The sequence below is a fragment of the Haliaeetus albicilla genome, chromosome 1 (assembly GCF_947461875.1).
Source record: "Haliaeetus albicilla chromosome 1, bHalAlb1.1, whole genome shotgun sequence".
Taxonomy (NCBI): domain Eukaryota; kingdom Metazoa; phylum Chordata; class Aves; order Accipitriformes; family Accipitridae; genus Haliaeetus; species Haliaeetus albicilla.
In genome coordinates this window covers 39,210,209-39,226,956 of record NC_091483.1, presented here as the reverse complement: position 1 = coordinate 39,226,956, position 16,748 = coordinate 39,210,209, and positions in this window count along the sequence as shown.

The window sequence follows — 16,748 nt, the reverse complement described above, 5'->3', positions numbered from 1 at the left end:
CATTTTTAGGAACTGAACCAGATCATCAGGAGGCAAGTCAGATACATAATTAACATAAATATCTAGGCAGTCTGTGTCCAGTTTTAAGAAACGCAGTTTGCACAACTCACAACCAAAGAGACAGGCAATTGTCTCTGTTCCCTTGTGGTTTTGTAGCATCTTCTTTGGGGTGCTTATGTCACTGTACTTCTCCTTTAGTTAGGTTATTGCATACTCTTACCAAACTACCTTGGAGAACTGTTTTCTTTAGGTCAATAAGGTCTTGAGTTTTTGAGCCTGATTATTTTCCTCTTTCTGCTCCTTAAGATATGAATTGCTGGTTCAGCTGTCCTTTGACTGCTGCCAATTGCCAGAAGACTACATGAGTCTGCTGCTGACTCCAGGCAGGCAGTTTTTCTGCTGGGTCAGATTTTCTTGCCCTGCCTGTTGAACAGCCATGCTGCTTTGTGTTGCTGTCTCAGTTTGCCTTATTCTCTCTGCTGACTCTTGCTGAGCCCTGCCAAACTCCCCTCAAGCTTTGACTTCAGCTGTAAAAAAGTGTAAGTTTACCAAAGAAATGTTTCTGTCATCAGCAAACCTGCTTAGGGTAGACTCTACCCCATCATCCAGACCACTAATGAAGACGTTCAACGGGATTGGACCCACTATTGACCCTTCGAGTACACCGCTAATTGCTGGTCAGACTTTGTACCACGGATCACCACCCTCTAGACCAGGCTGTTCAGACAGTTTTCAATCCACCTCACTGTCTGCTCACCCAGCTCATGCTTCAACACCTTCTCCATGAGGATCTTATGGGAGACAGCACTGAAATCCTTACTGAAGTCTAGGAAACATCTACTGCTCTCCTCTCATCTACAGAGCCAGCCATTTCATTGTAGGTTATCAAGTTGGTCAAACATGACTCCCCCCTGATGGATCCATGCTTACTACTCCTGTTCAATTTCTTGTCCTTCATGTGCCTAAAAATCATTTCCAGGATTGGTTGTTCTATCACCTTCCCAGGGACTGAGGTGAGGCTGATCAGCCAAATGTTTCAGAATAGTATTGTTTTCTTCCTAGTAGCAGAGAACAGCTCTTTTAGTGATTCTTCATTGCTATTACTGGACAATGATCCCCTAATTCCTATTTTTCTGCTCATGTTAGTTCACACCAACATCTTATTTATTTCTTATATTTTAAAACACTCTTTTTCTCCCTCTTATTGCTAACTCATAACTTAGAGATGCACAAAGCCTTTTTATGTAGGGGAGCTAGTTAAGAAATTTCAGCATGAATACCCTTGTTTGCACAAAAATATGATCATTCATGCTTCAGTAACCTTATTCACATGTATAGAAGCTCTTCTCCAAATATTTGTGTGAACAAAAGGAGTTTGTATGAATTGTCATGGGAAAGTTGAACAAATAAAGGTGTGTCCATTGCTACATCATAGAGAAATTAGAATTTGTAAGAACTACTCATGATCAAAATTATTCCTATTATACCTCAGTTGAGGTAGAAAACCTCTAAACTTAACCATTTTCAATAAGCTCTGGACTTGATTTCTATGTATTAACAATCTCAATACCAGTAGAAATTGTTCTTTTACCTGAAAGAACTTGGTCTAATCCTTGGCATTTCTAAGACCACAGAGATTTATCTGTCCAAATTCACCTGCTAGATATTAAATCCCTCTGTTCAGATCCCAGCTCTAGATCAGTAAATTTGTAAACTTTTATTAATTTGAGGAGAGTCCATTCATGTGTCCATCCGTATTGCCATGCATCTCCTGGACCATACAATTTCTGGTTATATATTTTGAACAGATATTCAAAGATAAAATCTATCTTAGTTTACACAGCTCAAGAGATACATGAATCTAGAAAAAACAAAACAAAACAAAAAAAACAAAAAAAACCCAAACCATCATGCCTGCCAGTGCAATTTAAGAAATCATTTTTATGATTTAAAATTACTTTTACTCACCATGAAATGAAACTTTCAAAAGAGAAGTATGGGAAAAGAAAGGGAGAAGAATAGGAAGAAAGAGAGGGCTAGTAAGAGTGCAGCTACTCCACCTGATTTGGGAAAGCTCAAGTCAAGAAAGTTCGGGGCTTTATCATGTATTGAATTACTTACAAAGTAAGGAAAATCTCCAGCAAAGACGAATGAGCAGATTTTACTTTGTGATGATCTGGAACCTAATAGGAGAAGTATTTACTTGAAACAAACATGAGATTTAAGCATCTATTGTGAGTAAGGCATGAAAATTCCAAGTGTGATTCTCTAACCTACCAAGTAAATACCATGAGTATCAATGCATTAAACCACAGGCTAGTCTGAGTCCTTAGTCCTCTCCTCATTTCAGGTCCACTCAAGCTTGATACATACATCATATGGAAATTATTGAGTTTTGACACATAGATATTTCACTAAAACAACAAAAGCTTTTCCAAGAAAATTCTCAGTTGTCTCTCTTGCATAGGAACCTTGTCTCTGTGCCCTTCCTTTTCTTTACAGATGTTATCCCCCTGGAGGGAGAGGAGATCTCTGCCACTCCTCTCCAGAAAACAGCTCATATTTCTTTCTTAAATCATGATGTTACTTAGGCCCCTGTAACTACCTGACAGTTATGACTGATCCTTAAATCAACACTTCCTGTGATCCTAACGTCAATCTCTGTCTTTCTTTGTAAACCCTGTGATTTTGAATGCTAATAAGAAATGCAGTCTCTGTTCTACTTTTGAGGAACTTCCCCCATTCCAGTGCAATGAAATTCACACCATTTTCTCTGCTCATCACCTTCAATCATCCCACATTCTAATCTTCTGATGAAGACTGATGTACAGCACAGGTCCTTGCATTATGCCAATCCCTCAATCTTGGAACAGACTACTGGGAACTGTTGACAAATTTACAGCAGCCTTGGTGCAATAACATACAGTCCTTAGAGCCAGTTTGGCACCAGGGAGTGCCACGCTCCATGCCAGGCCATGCACCCCACAGCCATTCTCAAAACACTAGCAGTTACACTTGAATGCACATGCTTCATAGTTTGTATGCAAAATTACTTAACTTTGCTTTGCTTTAGGTGAATAGGAGTCCCTGAGTTCACAGTGTTCTGGCCCTCATCAGTGTTGAGAAAGACCATTTTATTAGTAGAGTTCACAGAGACATAGGTTGGGAACAACTCTAGCTGTTGCTCTAACAGAGTAACATTGGTTAGTGGTTACAAAATTGATTGGCTTTATAAGGAAAATTAATTGGCCATGAAAGGGAAGAAAGGGAAACTGTACACTTTAGTTAACTATCAAATAAAATACACTGAAAGTTCCTTCTATAGACAACAAAACACTTTAATGAAGTTTTCAGTGCTAAAGGGTAGCAGATGATTCAGAAAACTACAAAAACTGTATTAAATAGCACTAACTAAAAGTACTAGCTAACTAAAAAGTACTAACTAAAGTAGGACAGATTCTTTTAAAGCTTCTAGCCCATTTTTCTCTTCCTTTTTTTTTTTCCTCCCAGAACTCTAAGTGAAACTGTAAGTGCCATAACGTATTGGAAAGTCCCTATGATACACTGTGTTATATAGCATATTTCTTGAACTGCAGACAAAAATATTCTAATGGTATCTCTGCAGTGGTCCAAACTATCCATGCACCATGCAGTGCTACTGTAATTCCAACTAATGCCTCTAAAGTCAGTAAGGTTAAGCTAGACTGTGATTAGTTCAATGACACAACAGCTGGTCCAAGGTTTTCAGAAGCAATGACAACAAAAGATGTTGATTTTTTTTAAGTGATGAAAGGCGAAAAAAACCCAAATCTATGTTAAAGGTTATTTAATGTTTGGTTTATAGATTTTATAGGTTTTTTTCCCTGCTTCATGCTGAAAAGAGGAGATGGCAGCTGTAGTGCCTTGCTAAGAGGGAATGGAAACCACTGGAGTTAATACTTGCCTACACTGCATTTAATGATTCAATAATTACTTTCGTCCAGCCTCTGTTCCTATATAAAAACCTAAAATAACTTTATTTAAAGGATCATTATTACCATGAGACAGATGAGGGCTTTCCATGCTCAATAATTAAACCATGTATTTAGGTGCTTAAACTTTAAGTAAAATGTTTGGTTCAGGTGACCAATTCAGCATCACTATGAATAGGATCACTCTGGCAGCTAGATGGATTGAGAAAGTTTATCTGCCCTTTCCCCAACAGTCTGTGCTTACCGGTAAGTAACCAAGAGCTTAGATCAAACTCTATTTTTCCAGGCAAACAAATCATTCTAATTAGTGTATGATTCTAGGTAGTTATGTTCATTTTATTATATTTCTTAACTGCTATTGCATTCTTATACAGACGGCTTTTATATGTTTTCTTGCTATTTTCCCTTGTTACATACTTCTAAGATGAATGTAAATGTGATAAAGATGGTTATTTTTCATGCTAATGAACAACTCAGACTATTGAGAAACATCTGAATTGTTGCCAAATTCATAGCAAACTCAGTGTTGCTTAATTATGTTTTATTGCACTATGCAAACTGTTTTAACATTACAGAAAATGCCCACTGTATGGTGCCTGGTGGTTTTAGACTTCTATCGCACTTTAGCAAACATGGGGTAATCGATCAGTACTATCGTTACTACCATTTGATAGTGTTAGCACTTCTATGTGTACACAAGTTCTTCCACTCTGCCTGGCTTCTCAAATGTCCCACAAAAGGACCTGAAGTGACAGCAACTTCTGCATTCATGTATGATGCGCTCAAAAGCTGTGAGGAAAAAACAGCAATTCCACCTACGAATTTTGAATGATGAAGAGTCCATAGTGAGAAAAGCTGCTCCCTCACTGCAGAAACCTCCTTTTGGAGAAGGAACACTCTGGACCTGTCATTAGGCTGAACAGCATTACTATCTTTATCTAAATATTGCTAAGTCAGTCTGCTTCACCTTTTCTAAGTTGTTATACCTGGCTTCCTGAAGAAACCACATATGTTCCTTTGTAGCACAGCTGAAGTTTTGTCAGTGCTGGCATTAAAGCTAAGGAAAGTTCTGTTTTGCTGAGTGGTTTCTTGCTTTCAAGAGCAAGTTCCTGCATTTACTGTTGCTCTGGCTTACCTCTTTCCATGGCTTGTAACTAGTGATAGCATGGTAGTTTGTTGTCACAGTTACCTTATGTATTTTTACAACCCTTACTAAAAATGCAAAAAGTTCATAATTACAGTATTTGCTTCTTTTTCCCTTTTTCATGGTCATGAACCTTATATGGTTTCATGACATGCAACTAATATATGCAGGAAACATCAAAAATCTGGAGCTTACCTCTAGCAACAAATTTTCATCAAAGAAATACATATCCATGATCTTTGCTGCTGTATAACAAGGTAAAAATAAATCAACTTCCATTTGTAGAATCATCTATGTAGCAAGGACATGAATCCACATCCACTTAGGCCTTTTTTGAAAGTCTGAAAATTAGTGATTAGAGCTGATGTTAAAAGTTCCACCTCAGATTAGTATTTGACCTAATCATTCAACCCACTGAGTCTCAATATGCATAAATATGTCTACCCATAATCTGTATCAGAATTGTGTCCTGTTAAAATTCATAATGTACTTACATTTTTGCAATGAAGAAGATAAAGCACCAGTATATTGTATCATTTAAACAACAAAATATTCCCTTCACTGTCATGGTCAAGACGGACAAACGACACGTATGCATTCTTATAGTACAAGCAAAGAAGGGGTTTTTTATTACTACAGGCCAGCAAATTTATACCCATTATACTTGTTACCTTGTACACATGTCCCTTATTGGTCAAAAAGTTGTCAGAAGTTGTTTTTCTCACCCCTCATTGGGTGACTTTTTCAGGTTCCTTATCACAACTGCAAACGGTCAACACATTCCTTAAACTTAGTTTCCCAGGCATGTTTCTCATTCTTTCTTGTTCTCTCACAGGAACACTGTAATCTTGTCAAGGTCAATATCCTCCCCAGGCCCTTTGGTCCAGCCGAGGTCCTCCACACTTCACATGTACAGAAGAGATAATAAAGTAAACTTATGATATACTAAGGTGGTTCCTCATAAATTTTCAGTATTTTTCATGAACACTAGAGTCATGGACTTCAGTACTATTTATCTTTTCTGTTCTCTGAAGTCTTTCTTTTAATAATGAACTAATCGGTACAAAGTCTTGTTGCTATGAAAATCTGGAGAGGGGGAGGGAAGAAATCACAAACTCAAAGGTCATAAAATCTACAAAAACAGTGTTTTCTTATGTTACAAGGGTCACCTTTAGGTCACAGTTCTACCCAGTGCTCAGGTGAACAACTAAATCTGGAGGCTCACTTTTCATTACTTTGTCAGCAACATAAATACTGAACCTGTCAGAAACTCTAATGGCAAGAGCTATGCTGCACCAGATAAGGCTAGACTAGATTTGCTATCATCATCTCATTTCATTGCAAAGTCAATACAGTGTCCACTGTACAAAAATATTGTCCAAGCCATCTACTTTTGGGCAATATTCATGGTGAGGAGTGAGGTTTTCCAGAATATTTCAACCACTCAGGGTCCAACAGTGCTTCTATTAACATCAATATCTAAAGTCACATCTACTTCAAAGACAGCTGGGACTACGGTGTGTTAGCTAGAATAAAGGAGCCTTAATGTATGGCGGGGGGGGGGGGGGGAACTGCTCTGGGACTTAGGGCTTCATTCATTGTTTTCTGACAGTCTGGTAGCACTTAGGGCCACATGATGTGTAAAATGATTCTACACTCATGGAACTTTGTCTCCTCTCCACCTGCATGGCATGAACACATGTAAAATTTTTTTCCATTTTTTAATGTAATGTTAACATTTAAAATAATGAATTAGAATTGAATAAAGTTTCTAATATACTGGTACTATATGTTACCAGTAGAGAATATAGTCACTATGAAAAAATTAGAGGAGCTTTCTAATTCCTCAGTGATAACCAGTTTGGGGTTTTGGTGGGTTTTTTTGGAATGTTTCCTCATTTGGGAGCAAACCAGCTATTCACTTGGTTATATTCAGATGTTATTTATTATGCAGTTGCTAAAAATACAGTAGAGAACAATGGCAGCAGGGTCTGCTACAATGACAAATGACATCCCATTTCTCATTAAAAGGCAGTGGTTGCTAATCAGTGTGTATAAATACTTCTCGGTGCCTGTGGCAAAATGACTTTTTAAAGGCTATTCCCCTTTCTCCACTTGTAAGTAAGGTCTATGCCACTCTATCTCAAATTACAGTAAAGGAAAATTCCCTAGACACTAGAATGTGAGTCTATATGGCCTAAGAACAGTGAAAGTTTTGGGTTTGGGTTTGGGGGTTTTTTTAAAGGAAAAAAAAAGGTATTATTTGTCTTTTCTGTGCCCTTTTCAATTATTCTCTGCCCAGGTCACACCTTCCTTTGTGTGGAATAGGTTAATACACCTCTCTGGTTTTGATCAGGTTCTTGAAAGTCTGATGTTCTGCTCATATTTGAGATCACGTTTGCCCTGAGGTCATTCCTGCCCTCACCCCTTTCCTTCTCCAGACCTAACCTACTGCTGAATAAACAATACCATTCCCTGCTGTTCAACCACAAAGAATTATTCTGACACTGTAATAAGGCAGGGAGAAGAAAACCACTGCAGAGTTAGAAAGAACATCTAGGAACTTGCTAGATCAGACTAACAATTCATTTACTGTGGTGATGGGTTGCATATAACAGAGGCAACAGTTCATGCAGAAGGGCACACAGAAGGGGCAAGAAACTCTGCTGAGGACAGTATATGTGCTGCTCAGCAGAGGTGGAGTCATGCTGCAGGGCACAGTCCCCAGCAGCCACTGGAGCATTCCCCCCAGCACATCTGAGGTCTCGACTAGAGTGCAGGTGCATCTCCAAGTCTGGGGCTGCAGGGACACCTGGGCTTTCTTGCTGAGGCTTGGGTAGCAGGAGATCGGCTCCTTACCTGCAGGAGGAGTGCACTGGTGGAGGGTCTGTCTTGGCAAGTAAAGGAGCTGTGGCAGGAGATCAGCATACCCTGCAGCATCAGAAATAGAAAGAAAGAGATTGAAGTCTTTGTCAGCTGCCCCAACTTGTCACCTGGGTTGGTTTGCTGCTTGCCAGGGCTCAGATTTGGGACGTTGCAAAAAAGACATGGGGCTTCATCAGCCCTTAGACTATTATCTCTGCTGCTCTTCCACATGACAGGGAAGACCTGGAGTGTATCAAGCATGCCTATATGGCTCTGGGGGTGATTATCAAGGGCACAGGTGGTTTTCTCCTTGATACTGCTGGTGACCCACTGATTCTGTGGGTCAATAACCAGCTGCATGCCTGGTGTTGGAAACAGGGATACAGTTTTTATGACCATGGGACTCTCCAAGGATTGATGACTGCTGAGACAGGATCCACCTTACAAAGTGGGTTAAAAGCATCTTTCCTACCAGGCTGTGCAAGTGAGTGAGGAGAGCTTTAAAGTAGGAAGAACAGGGGAGAGAGTCAACAACCAAGTGAGGAAATGGTGGACCAGGTTGGCAAGCAAAGGGTGCAGGGTGGTATGGACTGGAGCATCCTCATGATCAAGAAAACAAGGCTGAAAGGGGTCCATTCCAAGCATATGCACAGAAATAAAGGAGTGCCTATAAGAGAAGACAGTATCATGGGGAAGGTGCTTGTATCCTTTCTGGGAAATAAGCACAGCTGGGTGCTTCTCTGAAGTGCCTGTACACTAACACATGCAACATGGGGAACAAATGAAGAATTTGAGGTCAGTGTGCAGTTGCAGGGCTATGAACTCATCACAGAGGTGTGCTAAGGTAACTCACACGACTGAAACGCTGCAATGGATGGATACATATTCCACTTTAGGAAGTGCAGGCCAGGATGGCAAGAAGGGGGAGTCACCCTTTATGGAAGAGAAGGAGGAATGCATGGAGCTCTGCCTTCAGATGGATGATGAGCTGGCTGAGACCTTATGGGTCAGGATTAGAGGGCAGACCAAAGCGGGTGATACCATTGTGTGTGTCTGCTGCAGAACACCTGATTAGGAAAAAGCAGATGAGGCCTTCCAATAACTTCACTTTTGCAGCCAATGGTCCTCTTAGGGGACTTGGACAACCCCAGTATCTCCCAGAGAGACAACACAGAAGGGCAGCAGCAAGCCAGGACGCACTAGTGGTGTACCCCAAGTGTCAATACTGGGGCAAATACTGTTTAACATCTTAATTAACAACTTGGATGATGGGACAGAGTGCACCCTCAGCAAGTTTGGACGTGATACAAAAACTGGGAGAAGTGATTGATAAATCAGATGGTGGTGTTGTTATTCAGAGGCACCTCAACAGGCTGGAAAATGGGCTGGCAGGAATCTCATGAAGTATAGCAAAGGGAAAAACAAAGTCTTGCATCTGCATAGGAATAACCCTATGCACCAGTACAGGCTGCAGACTGGCTGGAAAACAGCTTTACCAAAAAGGACCTGCGGGTCCTGGTAGACAAGTTGAACTTCAGCCCAAGCCCATCTGCTTTTGTGGCACAGAAGGCCAACAGCCTCCTGGACTGTATTAGGAAGAACGTTGCCAGCACGTTGAAGGAGATGATCTTCCCCATTTGCTCAGCCCTGGTGAGACACATCTGAAGTGCTGTGTCTCTCCAGTACAAGACAAGGACATACCAGAGTGGGTCCAACAAAGGGCCACAGAGATGATTAAGGGACAGAGCATCTGTCATACAAGGAGAGGCTGAAAATGCTGGGACTACTTATCCTGAAGAAGAAATAGCCCAGGGGAGATCTTTTCAATGTTTATAAATATTTCATGGGAAGAGTAAAGAAGATGGAGCCAGACTTTTTTCCCAATGACTAGACAAGATAGCACAAACTAAAATAGAGGAAATTCTGTTTAAACACAAGAATTTTTTTTTTTTTTTTTTTTTACTGTGAGGGTGACAGCACTGTACTGGTTGCCCAGAGAAGTTGTGCAGTGTCCCTCCTTGTTGATATTCAAAACTTGACTAGACACAACCCTGAGCAACCTGCTGTAGGTGACCGTGCTTTGAGAGGTAGTTTGGACTAGATGATCTCCAGAGGTGCCTGCCAACATACGTAGGCATGTACAAGGTGCACATAGAACTGTGTGCACAGTGCAAGCAAATCTGGAGCCTGAAAAACATATGTATTTACACCTCTGTACCTATAGGTATGAATATAAAATATCTGAAAATAAATATGGTGAGAAATGGTCACATGGATTGTAGTGGTCATCTGTTTAAATTATTCGTAGAGGTATAGGAAAGGGGAAAGGCAAGGGCAAGAGGAAGAAAAAGAAACAGTTACAGTCTGTCATTGAACCAGACACAATCAGCATTTTGAGTTTATCAGGTGTCATGACAGCAATAAAAATTAAATGATATAACAGGGTATATTTTATCACAGATATTTTCCCTTTTATAAGCTATGTGATGCAGAAGAAATGCTGACTGCCAAAAAAAAAAAGACGCTGATTTCTTCCTTTGTCCTTCAACATGCCTCTATTTTATGAATTTTCTGTTGTTGTGTCACCAATCACAAGGCTTCCCTTATGCTCCTTATTACTATGCACAGTTCAAGAAAGATGCCAAAAAACTCTTAGGGTTTTTTGTGAGGTAGTATATGTATGTGTGTGTATACATAAATGTGTATATATATATAAAACAAGTTTCATCCTAAACCTTATTAGTCAGCAGCTAGCTAAATTTCTACAAGATACAGACATGTATTTTCACATAGAAAAAATAAAAAAATCTATAGATATAGATAATATATATAAAGTTTAACAATTTTCTGGATTTTTTTCCCCATCAGTATAAGTATCTGATTCTTTTCTGAATCCCCCAACTCTCCTCACTGCAGAAATACTTAATGATTGAGAGTTCCACAGGGTAATTGCAATGTGTACAAAGTAGAGTGTCTTCCCTAGTTTTAAGTGTATCACTTCTGTCTTATTGAACTATAGCTTGGTACTGTGTAACAAAAGGTACATCAAAATAGTCTTTTCCTTCTCTTTATCCTTTTGCACTTCTACCATATAGTCATTACAGAAAATTCTCCCTATCTCTGTTCCCATATTATTATCTTCTAAATCTGTCTGTTACATTCTTAGGGTATTTATTCATACAGCACTGCATCCTCTTGCTTGATGTTTTTGGAGACAGGGCAATCAGAACTGAGCATAGCATTCAAAACAACTGGGTAACAGCATATGTTAGAGTTGGACCCCTTTTCTTAGGAATGCTAGCAGGACATGATTTTGTGATCACTGCTATGCATTATGTCAATACTTAATGAGCTGTACAGGTATTTTTTTATGCATAGACCCAGTTGGTGTTAAAGCTAGGAATTTCTAGGATCTGGGCTCAGCAGCTGTAAGCCTGCCACTGGCCTTAAAGTCTCATCACATGTGTTCAGCTCACAGTGTACAGGCACTGCTAATTTACCTTGGAAACTGAAAACCTCAGCTGAGTGACACTTGTCCTCCCATTGTCCTTTGTGTCTTTTATCTATGAACTTGCAGACATCATGCTAGCAATGCCAGAGCTTCCTTTAAACTCTTTACCCCGTTCAGAGCTGGAAAAACACATAAAGCCATTTGATGCACGTCCATGGCCTTCCTCTATGTTCCTGGACCTCCATTTTGTTGCTTGTACATCCTAGGAGCACTCTGCTTGAATAGGGAAGCACACACAGAATTATGCTTAGAGGGTGCATATAAGCACTCATAAGTTGGCTGAAATTGCACATCTTGGATCTGTGTGAGTGTTCACTACCTCACCACTAACAGACAAAGCCACAGCATCGATCAACACACAAAGAAATTAATGCTTTCGCATTTCCAACAATCTAGGAAATCATCACATAATAATGTATTCTCTCAGCAATAAGTGGATGTTTGATGGAAAGGTGTGAACAGAACCAGTAAATGTTGCAGGAATAGGAAACCAATTAAGTAAGGTCCATATGGATTACACTGTGAGCACAGTGGCATGCAGAGCAGAGAGACTGAGTGCCATATGGAGTGTAGATGGTGAGCCCATCTGGGTGTTTTCTTTATGAAGGAGACCCATAATTTTAATATATCCATTCTGAGCTTCAAATTATAAACATCTTAAAAATGTTTGAATTATTTTTATTTTTACTGTGATTCATTTATGTGTATATACAATGCACATCAGTTGGAAGTATGTGGTTTTCAATTATAAAGAAAAAATCTCTGTTATTCACTAATGTAGGGTCAGATTTGAATGTTCCATGGCAGTCAGTAGCAAGAGAGAGCAAAAAGCTGTACTACCATGGGAACAGAACAGGAAGAAAATTATGTAAGGGCACAGTTATGTCCCTAGTTCTTTTTAAACTCCAAGGGGGGGGGGGGAATCCACATTTTTTCTCAACTTGTTACCATTTTTTACACTATTACTTTTCTAGTTTCAGGATTTCAGCTTGTTTTGTTGGAGTTAATTCTCCATTCAGCTATGTAGTAAGGGGAAGATGAGAGTAAGGAAAGATGACTCAGTCATCAAATGCTCTGCAATGTCTCTCTTAGGTGTCCTGCCCAGAGTAATAATGAATCTCCTTACACCTGTTAACAAAGGATAAGCCACAACCATTCTTTATCAGGGAGTGTAGTGATAGGACAAGGAGTAATGGTTTTAAACTGAAAGAGGGTAGATCTAGATTAGATATTAGGAAGAATTTTTTTACTGTGAGGGTGGTGAGGCAGTAGAACAGGTTGCCCAGAGAAACTGTGGATGTCCCATCCCTGGAAGTGTTCAAGGCCAGGCTGGATGGGGCTTTGAGCAACCTGGTCTAGTGGAAGGTGTCCCTGCCCGTGGCAGGGGGGATTGGAACTAGATGATCGTTAAGGTCGCTTCCAACCCAAACCATTCTACGATTCTGGGACAATCTTTTCCTTAAATGAAGGAGGGGAATCCTGTATCTCCAAAACCTGAAATGTACTTTTTTTACATAGAGGACATTTTTTTTGTGAGCCCATTCCATTTTGCACTGCAGTAGAATCACACAATCAATTACATGTCTCAGCTGAACTTTTAGAATCAGCATATCAGGCTCTCAAGCACTTACCTGATCATGCTCTGAGTCGTATTTAACACTTTTCTTATTGCTGGAGCTGGATGTTTCTTCAGATATAAATAGGTGTGTTGCCCCTAGACGGTTCAATAACATAGGGGCTGAAAACCATACATTTTCTGTTTCAGCCCAGAATGTACATAGCCTATTTTAGAACATTCAGTGCTTTTAGCCTTGTCGATTTTTTACATGCCCTATCCACCATCAAAAGGAACACAGACACTGGACCAACCCAGCAAGGATCATACTTATTTGCTTCTATGGTTAACCACATAAACCTGTTGCTCTATCTGACTGGCTCAACTTCAAGGAATCAGTCAGTGATTGCTCAGAGACCTGAAGACATGCCAACAAGAGATAAAATGGGTTTTGTGGAGTTCTCCCCACCAACAATATTTGTGACTGTGATAGATACAGTGTGCTGAATTAAACACATTTACTTTCATTCAGAATATATTAGGACCTCTCTTCATTTTCCAGCATAAATCTATTTTTTCTGCTTATGGATCAAAATATATGCAAAACAATTCATTGCTTAAAAACAAAATCACCAAATGAAACTGTAATATCCAGCTACAAAACTTAGTTTGAATTTCAGATGACCAGACCAGTTTTTGTCAGCTCAAGGGCAACAAGAACTTTCTGTCTTGCACTTGTCATTTCAGTGTGCTTGATAAATTGGACTGGACAGTAACAAGAAATTGGAGCCTTTGGAATTTAGCACCATGATAACTTCGAATACAGTAGGAGAGGCAAGTAGTGGGCACATCTGCAGACATATATCAGAAGAAAAAAATATATCTAGGTTCAACATGACAGCAATTGCATCAGTGTTGCTTCACATAAACACAACTGCAAGAATAGTGATATGACTGCAAGCTTGAGGCGTTATAAGTTTTGCTTCACAAACCCCAAAACAGTTATTTTCTGTTTCATAGAAGAAATAATGAGTTTCGAAATGGAAAATAAATTTGTATTGAAATAAGAATATGGAGATCATTCTTTTGTACAGGTTTTCTGTAGCAGAAAAGAGACATGAAAGCAATTTAGGAGATGTATATGGGAATATGCATATTATTTTTATGCTGAGTGACCGGAATACCACAGTAAATCATTTATAGATGTGTGACTCCACTGGAAACAACTGTCATCCTCAAAACATGGAAAGAAAATTATTTTCTACATCTGTACATATTGTGACTGCGTTTGAGAACATTTGGTATTCATGATTTTTGGCTTTCAGCAGGTTTCATTGGGCCAGGATGTCTCTCTCATGTGTGTCTTCACCCTCAAGAAGTCATCTAACTAGGATAAGTTTTTCTCTTATCAGTGTAGGTCTGATGTAGGCCAGAGGCTTGCAGATTAGCCTGAATCCTTTGAAGTAACTAGAAGTAAACTCTGACGGGATTTGCGTCAAAATCTAAGCATATCCTCCATACTACTGTTAAAAAGCCCTGATGACACAGAATGCATTTATATGGTACTGTATTTGTACTTCAAGTTAAAATCTGCATGTTTTATGTTTTCCTGTAACTTTCATTTCATCTACATTATTCAATAATTTCTCACGTAAAATCTCTTTCCAGAAGGTCTCTTTCAGTTTTATTGGAGTTGTCTTTACCATTTGAAATGTCAGGCGGATCTGTCTTTTTCTAAAATTTATTTCCATATATAAAATTTTATTTTGGGCTTTTCAAGAAAAAGTAGCAAAAGTAGTTACCATACGTCAGTATAGTAGCCCCAGAAGGGTAACAAATATTTTCTATGAAACCATCACATTCTTTGTTCTGTATGCTAATTTTTCTGCAACTTCAATCTAGTATTTTATGCTTGCTATTGCTTGCTCTATTTATTTCATATTCCCTGAGTCTGGCTGCCTGGGTTTTGTTCTTTCTTTTTTTTTAAAAACGACAAAACAAAAAGAAAGTTCACTCTTTAGCAAGTATAGCCAAACAAGAAATCAGCTGGAGCATTTTTAGATCAAATCTATGACAGTGGAAAAAGAAGCCTGCAAAGAAACCAGAGCACTGCCTTCAGAGCACTGCCATACAAGGAGGAGAAAACACTCAAAAAGGAGGGAACAGAATTTTAAAAATGTACAAGCTCTTTAACAGTGACTAAGAACAAAGATTCCACTTGTAATTTGAAAAGTAGAAATAACTCAACTAAATTAAAAGAAAGGCATTTTCATTCTAGAAAAGAGTATATGCACAGAAATATACCATGATTTAATACCGAATTTCAAAATTAATATGGATTGAATTTGTGGTGGACAAGCTCTGTAAGTATCATTCCTCAGACTGGTTTAACCCCAGCCAGCAACTAAGCACCACGCAGCTGCTCACTCACTCCCCCCCACCCAGTGGGATGGAGGAGAAAATTGGGCAAAGAAGTAAAACTCATGGGTTGAGATAAGAATGGTTTAATAGAAAAGAAGAAACTACTAATGATAATGATAACACTAATAAAATGACAACAGTAATAATAAAAGGATTGGAATGTACAAAAGATGCACAGTGCAATCGCTCACCACCCGCCGATCGAAACTCAGTTAGTCCCCGAGCGGCAATTTCCCCCCGCCCCCGCTCCCCCCAGTTCCTATACTAGATGTGACATCACATGGTATGGAATACCCCATTGGCCAGTTTGGGTCAGGTGCCCTGGCTGTGTCCCATCCCCGCTGGCTGGGCATGAAAAGCTGAAAAATCCCTGACTTTAGACTAAACACTACTTAGCAACAACTGAAAATATCAGTGTGTTATCAAAGTTCTTCTCATACCTAACTCAGAAACATAGCACTGTACTAGCTACTAGGAGGACAATTAACTCTATCCCAGATGAAACCAGGACATAATGATAGACATTTTTTCTGTCACTTTAAATAGTTACAGTAGGGGTTTTTTATTCACTTGTACTAATTATAAAATATCCATTTAAAATCTGAGTAACAGACTGTATGCAATATTCCACTCTTATGTTGCAGACAGATAGATAATGGCTTCTCACCCCTACTCACTTTTAACATGTAAGAATATTAACACTTTTAGCTACAGCCCTGTATTGTGGCTTTCTTTCATTCACTTATCTTTACAGTTCCTAGAGCTTTCTCAGAGTTGCAGCATTCCTCCCTCTAGAATCTTCAGTGGCCCTTATTCTTAAATGCTTCATTTTGCATTTGTGCATATTACAAACTTTTTTTTAATATATCCATGTGAAGTAACTTCACATGATCCAGCTCATCTTCAAATTATTATTTTCAAAAATTAGCACTTCTGCAATTTTCTGAAATTTCCCTGGTATTCCAAGAGTTCTTTAGAAAGACTATTAGGATGATAAAGATGACTTCAGTGAGTTAGGAAATCAAGTACTTTTCTGAGGAGAAGGCCTGAAAGACCTGAAAAATACTCAAAGTCATCATCTCAGGCTGCTTCCAATAACTTGGTTTCTGCTGGGCAGACGGCGTAGAAGTCGGCTGTATTGTCCTTTCTATTCTGAGTCTTTGTGTCCCGTGCACTACTGGGACAAAGAAAATAAATTTTCAACACCCTCGTCCCCCAAATATGCAGCATCTTTCTCCTTTTTTCTCAGGGTGTATTCTTCTGCTTTCTGTTGTTCAAATC